At 41.1% G+C, this 15,208-nt stretch overlaps 2 long non-coding RNA genes across 7 annotated transcripts in view; one reads left to right on the top strand and one right to left on the bottom strand.

Annotated features, from left to right (window-relative positions):
- The window catches only part of LOC125992364 (uncharacterized), a 102,467-nt gene extending 88,318 nt beyond the window's left edge, over nucleotides 1-14,149 (top strand). For 4 of the 6 annotated variants that reach the window (XR_011086191.1, XR_011086188.1, XR_011086187.1 and 1 more), the window contains 2 exons: nucleotides 11,033-12,562; nucleotides 13,585-14,149. This is a non-coding gene — a long non-coding RNA (uncharacterized lncRNA). The remainder of the gene's footprint in view (nucleotides 1-11,032; nucleotides 12,563-13,584) is intronic. The other 2 variants (XR_011086189.1, XR_011086190.1) reach the window with 2 other exon arrangements.
- LOC125992369 (uncharacterized) lies at nucleotides 1,735-6,080 on the bottom strand. The gene is made up of 3 exons (XR_007489594.2): nucleotides 5,855-6,080; nucleotides 5,255-5,373; nucleotides 1,735-3,217 (listed from the first exon to the last, which is right to left on the bottom strand). It is a non-coding gene; the product is annotated as an uncharacterized lncRNA (long non-coding RNA).
- Nucleotides 14,150-15,208: the final 1,059 nt, after the last annotated feature.

Raw genomic sequence — 15,208 nt, 5'->3', positions numbered from 1 at the left:
TTTGCTTGGACACTTTGAATTCGTCTGTGATCTGTTCCCTCCCCAAAGAAAAAAACATATTTACTTGTCTACTCTCTTCTTCTGTAATTTAGAAGAAGTCACTCATCAACTTTTTTAGGATCGGTAAATCAGTCAATCAGAATTAAACGCTAATGGAGGCTGCAATGTTTATCTCTGGCATACACCCACCATCAGAGGTTCTTACCATCTGCTCATGTTGGCCTTTGAGTAGAGCACGTCGTCGATGAGATGTTGCGCCTGGACACAATGTGCCACAATGCATACAATTATGTAAATGATAAAAACAGGCACTATAGAATTTCTTGGCGAAAAATAAGCATCCTCTTTTCCTTGGATCGCTTCGTTCAGTTCTCAGGTCACACTGTTCTTATCCATTATTTATATGTTGGTTCCCTCTGTGGTATCCTTTCATTGTACACGTGTTGGATTCGGTAGAACCAGTCTATCAGTTTATTTTAGTTTTGTATGAAATGTCTTTTAGTTTTTTGGGATTCTCCACTTGAGCATCAAGACAACAATTAAATATAAGCATTGCCATATTGAAAAGTAAAGCGAGGCTCGAGGCTAATGCATTGTTTTCCAGGAAAGGAGCCACTTTTTAAGCTAGGACGCCACTGGCCTTGATGTTAAAGCCTCGGGCCATACAAATAATTTAACGGCAAAGTCAGACATGCAAAGTCCCACAGCAATGTTGTCTAAACAAATGAGCGACAGAACTGCGGGGTGCTTACGAATGTTCTCGTGGTAATATAACCCCCCCCGCAGAGCCTCCTGTTAACATCCTGCTTCACGGAGCATCACTTTGTGTCTTTCTGTCAAGCTTTGTCGTGATGTGGCTGGGGAAATCAATTGAGAACTTGCTCCTTTTATAACTTTAAAAACCCCACAAAGATCTCACGATGGTCGGCGAAATGATACCAGGCGCGTCACTTGAAGTGAACTGCAGTTTTAGTCGTCAACTTAAGTGAGAAGCAAAAACAGAGACGGGAGAGCACTTTAATAGCCGTCAGCCTGAATCAGCAAAAAAAACACACACTGTTATGTCTTACAATTTATACACCAGTTAGTCCCGACCAAACAAGTTCCATGACAGAGGCCTTCATAAAAATAACATATAAGGTTAGCTGGCAACTAGCAAGCTAGCTAGCTAGCTTGGGCAACAGCTATAGCTAGCTGTCTAGAGTTCAAATCATTACCAAACACAAAACTTTTCCACCGAAGATTAAATATGAGGACAGCCAGGGTCGCAAAATGTTCTTTGTATTCAAATTAAACGAACTTTTCGCTGTTTGCCGCCAAGTTTGAACAACAATTTTGATGTGAATATGTAGGTTGTACATTGAAGACGTGTGTTTCTGGGGCACCGATGGCAGGCAGACAGGCCATTTATAATAAAATGTTAGTGGAGCTGCCATCCAAATATTGATGCTCCACTTAAAGCTTTTTCATGCGGTATATTGTTGAAGTTTCATTTTGGGGGCGGACTGTGACCATGGTAGCCAGACAGTGGGTGGCCCAGGCGAGACACGTTGCTGTCTACTTTCCATTAGTGACGTGCATACATTTTGCTGCTCTTATCACAGAATTTCATAAACTTGTTTGTTGCTCTTCAATGCCACAACATTAGGTACACCTGTACAATCTAGTGAGCACAAATACAAATAAATCAGAGTATCGTTAGACATCGTGAGATATAATCTAATGCGTTTTTGTTTTTTTAATGTCGTTCGCAGTGATGTCCACTTCCAGCGAGAGTTCAGGCCTAACAAGAAAGTTATGAGCGTAATAAACCCCATTGTCATATTTACTTTTGTGTAGGATTAAGAAGCGGTGATCGAAAGTGACTAAGTGCCACACAAGGATCTTTAATTATCTTTGTTTGGAGGCAATAGCGGCATCAATATCATAATCGTACACACAGGGTCTGGGCACACTTGTTTTGAATACACAAGGCATGGAGGATTAGTGTCACGTAGGTTTTGTTGTTTATTATCCGCGTGCGTGTTTTATTATGTGCTCTGGGACCTCGGCTGGCTGATGATGCACTCTAAATAAATCTGACTTGAATTGTAGATTAACTCGCATACACGAGCATGCAATTACAGCGCCTGAGCCTCTTGGAATGCTAATTATCTTAGCCGTGATAAGAGATGAGCATTTTTAACTTGTTAGTACAAAGGGCGCCCGAGTGTGAAGAGCGGAATTAAAAATTTGATACAGAGCAGCTGTATGGATGGAGGTGAGCATGCAACATTTGGCAAGAAATCGCAATATTTTTGCCAAAGTAAGGGAAACACTGCGAGGCTACGCTGACAGCAGCACGTCTGCTAGCTTGTGTTTCTGGCTTTGGGGTAAAAAAAAAAAAAAAACTTTTATTATAAGTCTAAGGTGTCGTAGAGTTCAATTTAATGTCATCACATTTCATATTCTACATCGCTTCTTTTACGGAGTGTGTTGTAATTGCTGAAATATAAATAGGAAACGTAAAAAAAAAAAACGATCCTTGATTTTGTATGCTAATACCACATTCACATCCAATGAAAAAAAAAAATCCCAAAATGATAGCTTGAGTGGAAAACACTGGCGGAGCTAAAAGGGGGGGGCATGTGGGCACTGCCCTCCCACACCATAAAATATACAGTATACTCACTAGCGTTATGTGGAATTTATTATTGTTTTTTAAAAATGTTTATTTGTCACAATTAGACCTTTGTAGCGCGACCTCTACCGCATGCAGTAATTTAATTAATCATATCTTCTCCATTATTTCCTCGGGGCAAACATCAATTCCAAATACACAAGCATCCAAATGACGTGAATGAAATCTCGCTTGATTGTTAGCTCGCTTTGTCCGGGGCCAAAAAGCACTCATCATTAAAACGAGTCAGCGCTTCAGCTAATTGCAGGCGGGCCGGTCGAGTGCTTTTAAATGTTGAAGAGGAAACTGTTGAATTAGTGTTTCATCGTTGCTTTAATACACAATTGACCTCATCGCCTGGCCACGCACACGTTACTCTATCCATGCAAGCAGCGGGAATAAAAAGTAAGATAAACAGACAAAAAGTCACACAGACGTCATTGTGTGAGCGCATTTGGGGCTGCTTCCTCGCCGCCGTTCGCCGCCTCTCCAGGGATTCGCTCTCAGTAGTGGACGAACCCACCAGCACCGAGCTGTCAATCATCACCCGCACACACCCTGCGCAAACACACAAAAATGCAACCAACGCTGTCAGGGGGCCGAAGTTCCCACTGAGTTTTCACGCGATAAAGTGACAGTCGCTTCGTAGCCATCCTTCATGATGAAATATTCACACCCATTCGATGGAAAATGAACACTGGTCACTGGAAAAAGGTGCACAATATTATATATTTGTATTTTATACATATATATATTATATATATATGTATTTTATATTTTATATATATATGCACACATACATATATTTATTTACGCAGAGATTCAATATTTAGAGACTCCACACCTCCGTTCCTTGAACCAACGCTGTAATATATATTTTTTTATCCTATTGAAAATTGCTATACCATATCCTGACTGTTTTATAACTTGTGCCACCAGCTTTTTATGGGCTGTCCATTCTAATCATTCCAAGACAATATATTTTACTTGAATATTCTCCAGGCGGGTGTCCAGAATTAAGCTGACTAAGCAGTGCCTGCAAACTTCCCCCCCCAAAAAAAGAAGTGCCTTGGCGGGGGAGACTGACATGGGAGGTGTCTCTGAGTTACAGCCATCTTTTTTGATATTTTTTTTTTTTTAGTCTTTTTATTTTTAACAAGACCATCAATCAATTCTGAGAGAGACTTAAAATCACATTTGTAATGGCTGTGTTAACTTTTTATTTATATCTTCCTCCACATGGTCTCACTCGCACAGTTTGTGCGATATGACATTTTTTTTACTCAGTTATGCATAACTGTATTTTTACATCTATTTAGGGCTGTTTATTATTTGCACCCTTCATCTTTCCTCCTCTCCTCGCTTTCTTCTTCTCTTTTGCCCATCTTGTGAAATCGAGGCGAGAACAGCAAACAAGTCAGAGTTTGATTTGCTTAATGAGCCGCTCGGCTATAGCCCACTTCCATGCGAATACAAATCAAAATGCTAATTATATTTCAGCAGGGGTGATTAAAAGTAAGTTTACTACTCACGGCGCCACGTACGCGGGGGGCGCTCTTGTATCTTTGGCAAACACGCAAAGTTATTGATATTCAAACGCTCGCGCGTCAGAGTCGTCGTTTTACTTCGGAAAATCAAACATGGAAGTTTTTGAGTTCTTTACAAAGCTGCGAAATGTAATTAAAACCCGGTGACGGTGTTTTGAGGTGATGGCACAATTAATGTGCTCACATTAGTCGCGATTGTTAGCGTTAATTGCCGCGGAAAAATTGTGGGAGGGATTGCAATCACCCTTGTATTGTTCCTACAAGTGCTGCTCAGTCGAGTTGAAAAAATAAATAAATAAAAAATTGGAACGAACAAGCCAAAGGCCACGTCACAGCCATTATGAAAAGAACAGGGCGGGCCCATTGCACTTTTCCTTCCTTTGCATTATTCATTGGCTGACAGCGAGACAAATATTAACATATCAAATATTAACACAAATTCCCAGCAGTCATTTCTAGCACGACACAAGTAAAAAAGGGAGCAATTTAACGCTACATTTGACAGTCCGGCTTCGGGAACGCGGGGAAAAGTGACGAAGCGTTGAACAAAAAAATAATAAATAAAATCCCAAAAAGCGAGCGCATCAAGTTGTCATTTCGAGTAATACTTGAAAATGGAAAGCCTAGAGAGCTAAAATGATTTTTTTATTTTTTTTTTATACTGAGCTTATGTAACGCTGTCATAATGCATTGCCTTGTAATAAATCACACTGCATACCAGAGAGGAACAATATGGGAGAATGTCGTTACGATATTCCGATTTTTTTTTTAAGGTCTGTAAACCCACAAATCCTTGTTTTCATCTGTTGAGTGACTTCCAGTACCCCAGAAATGGCAAAGCGTCCCTTAGCGTCTTTCTTTCATTATGACCGATTGCAAGTCATGCACTCGACTGCGCTTTAAAGCCCAAACGATCCTCTCTCACAGTCACAGCGGGCTCGCAAAGCTAGCATTGTTTACGGGCGCGGTTAGTCCGCCTTGTCACGCCGTAATCCGTCCAAAAATAATGACACACTCGTCAAATTAGTCCTAAGCGTTTAAGCCTTACCTGTTTTGTTTTAATCCACTTTGCCGCCTCTGCGTTTGCCTGCGGGCTCTCCGAAGGGCTTTCTGCGGAACCTTGTTGCCGTGGCAACCCCCCTCGTCGATAACTTTATACGCCGGCTGCTGTGAAAGTAGCCGGGCAAACTCTAAACTTCACAAAGTGTTTACAAGGCAACATCCGACATTGATCGGAGGCTGAAATTGAAGACGCTATACATCATTTTCTTTTAATGCGACTCCAATCCATACCTGTGGATTTAACGATGTGTTATAAAATATGGGAAATACTGTAAGACATTAATCAATGCAGTAATCCAGGGGTGTCAAACTAATTTGTGTCACGGGCCGCATCGCAGTCGAAGTTTCCTTCGAAGGGACATTATGAGTGTTTTGAAAAAAGCTGTTCAGATATTAAAAAAAGATAGCAAAATCAATTTTTTAAAAGTAAAAACAATTAGCAAGTTTAGTATTGAAACAGGAAGTTGACATAAAATGATGTGGCGGGCCGTATCTGGCGCCCGGGCCTTGAGTTTGACACCAATCAGTCATAGCAAACTATTCATTTCTACGTGGAGAAAGATCTGAAGAGCAGGTGTCCCATTACTTTTGTTCCCGGGGTGAACCGGCGGCCATGGCCGGAGGAGAGACGATCCTGGCGGCGTGTGCGCCGACTTGACTTCCCTTCCAGCGCCAGGATGCGAGGCGGAGATAAGAGCAAGGCTGATTAAGGAGGCGAGGCCAAAGAAAAGCGGCCCTGCGTTTAGAATTCTCCTGGCACTCGCAAGGCTTATTTTCATGCCCTAGTTTGTCAAAAGGAGAGCACGGACGCCCGAAGCAGACGCGTGTTGTCGTGTTGTCTAACGGGAAACGCGTCAAACAGCAAGCTTCACATCGCCGAGTCAGAATTTTTTGAGACGACAACGTGTCATTTAACAAGCCACAAATGTTCCGCTAGCGTGTAAATGATAAGTAGCGTCTCCGTTGGCATCGGTTGGGGAATTGTGAGTCATCGGGTTTGAATGACTCGACCTTATAGCGACTCTTTGATTCTTCCTTACTCAAACAGCAGTGTCGTTGTCGTTGCTCTTCACTCCGTTTTTTTTTTTGTGTGTGTCGTGCTCTTTCTCTCATTCCGTTCATTCTTTTTCCTCGCCTGCCACTGTTGTTGCTATGGTAACACGGCCTGAACATGCTCGAGTATGAGGCGAGCAAGTTGGCTTATAGTTAAAGTTGTAGAATTGTGCATTTCATACGCGAAATTTAGGTAAAGAAAAAGGTCAGTTAAAATGAAATTTAAAAGTAACTTCTCGTTTAATTAAAAAAAAAAAAAGTTGTGATCAAGTTTTGACCAAAAAACGTCGTGTGCTTGTGATTTGGCCTTTTCCAGAATTTTCGCATGTTTGTTAAATAAATGGTGGAAGTTTTTTTTTTTGTATTCCTCTGTACCTAATCGTGAGTGGATTTAGTGACGCACTTCTTTCCAACCTTTTATCAGTCACCAGCTGGGTGACATTTAATGGCTGTTCCTCGACAAAATGCTAACCGAGCCCCGCGGTCACTTTGGCGTTCTAGAGGAGCGACGTGACGGCGGCTGAGTATTTTTTTTAAGTTTTAGTCGAGATGCTGACTGATATTTTCTGTCGTTAACCAAACTGCAGTTTATTAAGTGCTCAGTCATTGTGCATTTTTTACAGTATGCGCAACACTCTGTAATTGCGTGGGTGGGCCTCACATCGCTCTCGCATATGTGTCGCCAGACAGATTGCGCCGCTCCGTCGCTATTCCAGAGAGTCAGAGAAGTAAAAAGTGAGGACAGCAGTCGGACGTCGAGCTCAAAACAAAAGGAGCAAAGCCGGGCGCAGTGGAGGCTTGTGCTAGGAACACACACACACGCAAACAGCATGTTGCTCAGCGGGGCAGCCTTCCAAAAAGAATCCGCCGCCGCGTGTTTCGTTCACATTTTCAAGTGGGCCCAGTGTTGTTTGATTTTCTGTGTTTGTGTTGCCGCCTTTGTTTGGAAAAGGATTCACAAAGAACGTACAGTACATTCAAACAGATGAAAATGAAGAAAAACACGAGGGCTGTTACGATTGAATGTTATTACAACGATTGTTTCATCGATTAATCGAACAATTTGATACATTTTATGTTTTGCATGAAAGAGTACAAAATAAATGACTCTTGGGAAGGATTTGGACAATTTGTAAAATAAAAAAATGGTTGCAAATCAATTATTCAAATGATTCTCGATTAATTTGATAAACGATTACTCGATTAATTTGGACAAACGCATCAATTCCAGTTTCTATAACAAGCCTCATTCAGATGAACACACTATTCCTAGGAAATCACAATTGTCTATCACTATTTTTAGAACAGGCTCACAAGCACATTTTTCTCCGCATTCATATTGCCCAGTCTGACTAATTTAGTCTCACTTTAACCCAAACACATTTCTTCATTCATTATGCATGCGGGCGTCATTATCGCGCAACAGTGCTTATGTGTCTCGTCAGGATATAATGCCTGAATTGCTCTCGTGCGCCCACGCTCGTGCAATCATGCACAAACTGAAAAGGCAACATCTCCCTCCTTGTTGTCATACAACCATCAAAACGAGGCAACCGGACCGCATTTGCATTCAAATAAATAATCGTGGTCTTGAAAGAAACCAAATGGCAAACAGATTTTTTTTTTCCCCCAGACTCGTTTAGCCTTGTGTTGAAACTTGAAACGGGAGGCCGAGCCGAGAGCGACGGACGCCCCGAACATGAAAGTCAGCCGTAATGGACATAATAGGCGCAGGATGGAGGAGCGAGGGCCAGTAAATTAATGGGCCCTCCTTGACACCGAGTCCATTTGTTAGTTTTGAAACGTTGTGACAGTTAATTACTGGGGCTAGGCTACAGTGGACCGCTCCACTTAGGCGGGCCTCGGGATAGGAGAAAAAAAAAAAACATTTGCTGGTGTGTCGGCAGACAGAGGAGACAGCTTCCGACGCTGCGGTTTAAGTGTGGAGGCGGCCGGGGAATCATCGGAGTGGAGGTCGTTCGTTGGCTCACGCGCCTTTTTATGCCTGTAGGCAGCTCCACACAAACCTGTCTCTCTGCGCTATTTGCAACTACTAATTATCTTTTTGGAGCTCCTTTCTTTGTCGCAGACGAATTTAGCGGATATCGACGGCAGGAATTTCAAAAGCTAGCCAAATCGTAATTGTTCTTCTGTTCAGGCGCATAATTAACCTAGCTATTATATTATTTTTCTAGATTTTTCCTCAATCAATTCGTGCTGTTCTACTAGCGGATGTTTTGTCCAAGCTCCATGTGACGCAAAAGTACTTGACTTCCATTTGATTGCCACATTTAGCGTTCACATCAGCAGCCCGGAAGTGTCACCGTGTGGTAATTAACGTCATTCCAACTGTGCTTTTCTCTGTTTTTGACATTGAAATAAGTCGACCGGCGGGCTGATTGATATCGCAAATATATAGTTATATTCTAAATTGCTTCCTTGATACTCGTTCCAAAGTGAGTCAAGACGAAAATGACAAAAGTACACCTTGAATTTCATAGTAGTTGTGAAACTCTTCTTTGCTTATTCCTCCTAATTGTATTATGCTGCCCCCGGTGGGCAAGGCAAGAAAACAATTTGAGATGACTGCCAGAAAGTGCCAAGTTACACTTTGTGGGGAGATTTAAAGAATGATTTTGGCTTATTATTCATCAGGCTCTTCAGATCCCACACTGTGTCGAGCATCCTCCTCTTCCGTGTTGAAGGAGAACAAAACAGAAGAGAATACCAATGGGACCAACTTGGAAATGGTTACATAAAAAAATCAAATGACTTGTGCTAATCAATTGAATATTGCTTCAGGATGCCACTGATAAAACTGTTGGCCTATAAAGAGCAACGTTTGAATATACTCATAAGTGTCATATAAGCTTTATTCAAATAATGCAACTGGGGCTCACTAGCTAAAATTGCTGCTGTTTATGTTGGGCAAATATTAAAAATTTCAATAGTGATCACTAATTAAAAATGTGCAAATGTGTATTTAACATTTCAAGTTTCAGGCAATGGTGTAATGTAGAAAAACACTCTCCGAATTCGCTTGAGTAATTTATGAGCGACAGTATCGGCAATCAATGACACTGTTTCTGTACGCATGTTTCGCCTGCCATCCATTTTCAGAATTTATAACCTCGCATGGCAGCGCTTTTATACACACTTCAATTGCGGCTGTCAAATCCCAACTCACTATCATCACATTATAGTGTTTCCCTTTTTTTTATTGCTCGGGGAGTTGCAGTTTTTCCTACACGCTGACATGTTTTCCTCCGGTAATGGACGGCTAGCTTAAACTCTGACGGATGATCCTGACTGTTAAAAGTAGTGCAATGGCGCTACCTCATAAAATATTGAATTGGAACTTCCGGGCACATTTTAGTAGTGTCACCTAGGATTTTACGCAACCTCCGATTGCCTCGGGTTGCCTTCCCATGTGCTCACCCTGAAAAGTGACACGATTGCATAATCGGCAGCTAAATTGACGATTAACTGAATTATTTTGCGGCATCTGGTGTCGGTTGGAGGTATGAAGGATGTGCGGTGAGCCGGGTTGAGGTAATGAGTCAGGCGGCCCTGAGCCCCAGTGGCGGGAAGCCATAAAGTGGGAGATTGATAGTTTTTTAATATGTCCACGGCAACCTCTTGTTAAGGTCCAATATAATTCCTGCCTCAGCCTGCGGGACAACGGCACCTTCTCAAACCCAAACTCGGTCTTTTGAAAAGGAACTCTAGTGAAGGTCTTTGACTGGAACCAGTTGACTCCCAGTGTAAACAGTTTTGCTTTCTGATGGCACACACAAATGTCACTAGCGACGTGGTAATGGTGTTTTTCCAACCTCTTTGCCAGTGACATTTACAAATATTTGCAAAGGCGAGGGCTTTTCGCTGCGGGGGTGGTGCCGAGAACCCTGCGAGCATCCCCGCGTCATTGTTTGCGATTTGAAATGCTAGCGATTTCAATTGCTAGCTTGATAGCCAGGGACGAGATTAGACTCGGGGTTTCAAAGGAAAGTTGGCGCTGGAGCTGCTGGACGCTGTCGGTGGCCGCCGTTGACGAAGCGTCCATTTTGGGTTTGCGGTCAAAATGATAAGAAAAACACTAACATTTTATTTGATGCGCGACTTTTCACACTAATTAGAGGTTTGTTGTCTCTTTATACAATTTAATAGACAGTCACAGCTCAAGGAAATGAAATCAGTTAAGTCATTCTCACTTGTTTTAATGTATTATTGATTTTGGAGAACCTTGGCGTCTTTCTCAAAAAAAAAAAAAAAATCAATCTTAGTGTCATTTTAACCCTGATGATGTTTTTTACCAATCCAAGGTTGTGAAGCGATATAATTGGGAGAAGAGACTAGAAAAGTTTATTAGCGCTTAAAATGCGGGAGGCAATTTTTGTCCTTCAAGCTACGAGCAATGTTTCCCTTAAGACTAGTTATGAAATTCCAGGACAATTTTGAGTGCCTTTTCCAAGGCCCAAAGCAAAACATAAAAAGTCATTGACCTCTAAAGATACAATAATAAATACCTACAAATTAAATACATAATATAAAGTGTTGGCTAGCCCGAATTTGAATCGGTCTGAAAAGTGTTTTAAAACTCCGCCATCTCACTTTGCAATCAGTATAGATGTTTTGAGTACTAGGAAATGGATTTCCTCACTTTATTTTTAATGTGACTATAACTGCTCCATTTCTCTCCCCTTCCTTTCAGGCAGTTTCCATCACATATGTTTGGGCTGATTGTTCTCCATGTGCCACCGCTTTCGACACGAAGATCCAATTACTGACCGGCGTCCGTCTGATGGCGAAGCCGCACTCCAGAACAAATCCAAGCTCGGCTGCAGTTGCACCGTAAGACTTTACGAGCGCGTTCATTCCACTAGTTAAAATGATTCATCTGCTTCATCTCCATTAAGCAGGTTTTAATGCTTGATTTTAATGAGTCGTTGATTTAAATGCGACTCCCGTTGCTCTGTGCCGTCTTGACAATGGAAGGAAAGTCTTGGTTGTGTCTCGCCTATAACATTCTATTTAATTACAATACGATACAAAAAATATGTTTATTGTTACTGAAGAGTGCTTTTTTTTTTTTTTAAACTGAACAATTAGCTTTTTGGGTTCACTGGAACGAATTAATAGCATTTCCATTCATTTCAATGACGACGGATGATTTGAGATAAAAGTGTCTAATTAAGTTTGGCACTACTCTAGTCAAGTTCTGCATTTATACGCCATCAGATAGTCGTTGCTGGGGAGGAAACGACGATACACTTAATTATGATTCAGTGTTTCTTCAATATGCTATCATCACAACATTCATGCTTATCTTGCTCATGCAACGTGCAGATAAGGTGAACTGTTCTGGCGGGAACAGTAAACTCATGTACATTTTTTTTTTTTATGGGCCTGCCTGCAAGCTATTGTGGCTGTGCCTCAAAAGAATTTTTTTTAACAACAGTTGCTGACCTGTCAAAGTGTTTGTAAATAAACATGCAGGGAAGAAAAAAAGCAATTTTCTTGCTCTTTACGGATGAGCATTTCGCATTTAAATAAGTCTCCTTGGTCTCCAGCAAGTGTTTTTATCCTCTGGGCCGAGTGTCTGTCACGCTTCACCAATATGGTCGTTGTCGCCATCATTACTAAATGTCGTTTTTGTGAGCATAGGTTGCTTTGATGAAGTCCAGCCTCTTCAGAAGTCTGATGTTTTCCTGGAAACGACGTCACGTTATGCACGACCACCAAATAAGATTAAGCTGAGGCGCCTTCCTCGTCCTCCTCCTCCCTCTATTAAAAGTGCACCGTTTCCATAGAGACGTGCTCTGGTTTTCTCCGCTAACTAGCCAAAATACACCTTGCAGGACACAATATTAGATCCAATTCTATTGAACCCAAAAAGGTAAATACCGTTTTGGCCTGAATATAAGACAATGTTTTTTGCATTGAAATAAGACTGAAAAAGTGGGGGTCGTCTTATATTCGGGGTCGAGACATTATAGCGATTTTCACTTGTGCGCAGCGGTAAATTCAAGGTTGCTGGAATCGACTGAGTATGTTGCTGTGATCGTGTGCGTCTTTGAGAGTATTTCATTTATGATTATTTATTATTATTTTTCTTGCCAATAAAGCAATCAAAAATGAACCACGTCTTCCCTCCTGTGTTCTGACCGACACCCGGAGGCGAAAAGAGCATAACCATCCGAGCCAACCCTTTATACAGTCCTCAGGCTCCCCAACAATAGCGGTTGGCAGTTTGCATTATTTATTGTGATGTTTTTCCTTATTCAGATTTATTTCAAGACAGTTAGACTTCACTTTGATGGTTAGTGCAGTTATTGCAATTTTGTTGTTTTATCACAGTAGATTGATTTATTTACATTTCAAAAACCAGAAGCCATTCATTTACGAATGTGATTGCACTTTCATATTTAAATGTTCAGATATTAAGATGTGACAGTTTTTTTATGATTTGAATGAGGCAAAATAACATGCTTTTTTTCTCTCGAATATATTGTTATAATCATTTGTTTCAGATGTAATTATTTTCCGTGTGAAAATTAAATTTGGTGTTCAAAAAGTCTTTTTTCAAACTTGAGTCTTGAAAAAGAGGGGGTCCTCTTATAATCGGGGTCATCTTATATTCGGGCCAATACGGTACAACTGAATAGTGATAGTGTCATTTTTTAGTTGCATTCATTTGGCTTGAATTTATGCTAAAATTATTTTTTTTAAATAAATAATTAAAAATAATTAATAAAATAAACAGTTTGACATGTTTAACAAAAAAGTTTGATATTTTTTCCTGATAGTGTCCTGTAATATTTTATTTTGTTGCATTAATTTGCCTTGAATTTAAACTAAAATTGTTAAAAATAAATGATAAATGAATAATAAAATAATTAATAAAATAAACAATTTTCTATGTATAACAAAAAAAGTTTCACTTTTTTTTTCCTCGAAATCGGTTCATTAAACTCTTATTCTTCATCCATCTCGTTGACAAAGTTGGTGAATAATGAAAATATGAGTAAAAGTACCAGCATACTAAACATACTTTAGAATTAATAATAATTGAATTCTTAATAACATTAACAGAAATCTTTAGTTGATTTATGATCTGTCCAAAGGGCCGCTGTGGCACCCAATTAAAATATAATCTCAAACATAGCTCCTCATTTAAGATCAGATAGTTTGCTCGTAGCACATCGTGATCATCCAGGGTGCAATGCAGCGGGCGTAACTTCTTCTTCTGTCGTATGACTTTAGACTTGCAGCTCTGTTGAGGCGAGCCAGGTCAACGTGTCCAGATCAATCAGGCCTTGTTCGCCATTCGGTGGCCGGTGTTTGGGCAACTGCTGCTGATGTGTTCTACTGTCTGGACTGGGTCCCCACACTTACAGGAGGCACCATCTGCGAGTCCAGTTGATATGACTTCAACCAGTAGGTGTCGGTAATGCGCATTGAAGCTGGTGCCACCTCACCGTAAAACAAAACGAAGAAGAAAATGACGTAACTTCCTGGTCACGAACGAGTCGTGAATTGCATTTCTGTGAGTGAACGCGTCAGTGAGTGATTTGCATTTCCAGTTCATCGCGAGAACTGATCAGTAAGGCAACGAATCCTGACTTTCCCGTTCGCGAACGAGGCAATGGGTGGTCTGCCTTCCTTCCCGTGCATCAACGGATCAGTCCGTGAATGTGTTGCGTCCCCTGGCGTGAACTATGTAAGCCGGAATGTAGATTTACGATTTGCCAAGGAAAGAAAGAAAGAACCACTCACTGAAACACCACTTTTATGCACGTTTTCACCAAGCTAATGGCTAACTTTATTGCATGAACGTTACGCAACAACGGGGAGATTATGCTTCTCTTTGGGTAATCTTGATTTTATAACACTTAAAATAACGTGTACGCATATATACGCCTAAATATTGTTATCCAATATATCTGCTGCAATTTCACATTAGATTGCTGGTTTGAAATTTACTTTTATTATTATTTTAATAAACATTAAAACCTGTTAAATCTTGTCTGGTGTTTTATTCCTTGTTTTTATTTTTTTGGGCATGAAAACAAAAATCTGACATTTGGTTAACTGCTTTATATGACAATATGTATGTGTTTTTCGTTGTGTGATATGTGTTGGTGTCCCCCAAAATAAAGAGCAAGTAGTCAAATACACATTCTTGACACGTACAAAAAATGCATAGTTATTAGGTACACCTGAAAATGGTGGTGTACCTAATGGAGTGTCCGTGTGACGTCAGAGATCAACCAGCCAATCAGGAGGTGGGGGTGAGGGCGGGTGTGGCACTTTTCACTTTCAGTTCAGCTTTGGCCATTATTTTTCCCTAATGAAGTGGCCTGTTATTAGGTACACTGGAAAATGGTGGCGTACCCAAAGGAGTGTCCATGTGATGTCACAGATCAAACAGCCAATCAGAAAGTGGGGGTGAGGGCGGGTGCGGCACTTCTCACGTTCAGTTAAGTTTTGGCCATGATTTTTCCCTAATGAACTGACCTGTTATTAGGTACACCTAAAAATGGCGGTGTACCTAATGGAGTGTCCGAGTGATGTCACAGATCAACCAGCCAATCAGAAAGTGGGGGTGAGGGCGGGTGTGGCACTTTTCACTTAAACCAGGGGGGTCGACCTCCAGTCCTCAAGGGGCCGCGTTCCAATATGTTTTCCAAGTTACCCTCGTTAAACACACCTGCGTGAAAAGTTGAGGGCATTTTCACGTGCTGCAGGAGCCCAACTTTTCACGCAGGTGCACTTAACGAGGGAATCTTGGAAAACATGTTGGAATGCAGCCCCCAGTACTAGAGCTTGACACCTGTGACCTTTGACCATGATATTTCCCTAATGAAGCGGCCTGTTATTAGGTACA

Source organism: Syngnathus scovelli, chromosome 22, assembly GCF_024217435.2.
Source record: "Syngnathus scovelli strain Florida chromosome 22, RoL_Ssco_1.2, whole genome shotgun sequence".
In the NCBI taxonomy this organism is placed as follows: Eukaryota; Metazoa; Chordata; class Actinopteri; order Syngnathiformes; family Syngnathidae; genus Syngnathus; species Syngnathus scovelli.
This window is presented reverse-complemented; position numbering and strand designations above follow the sequence as displayed.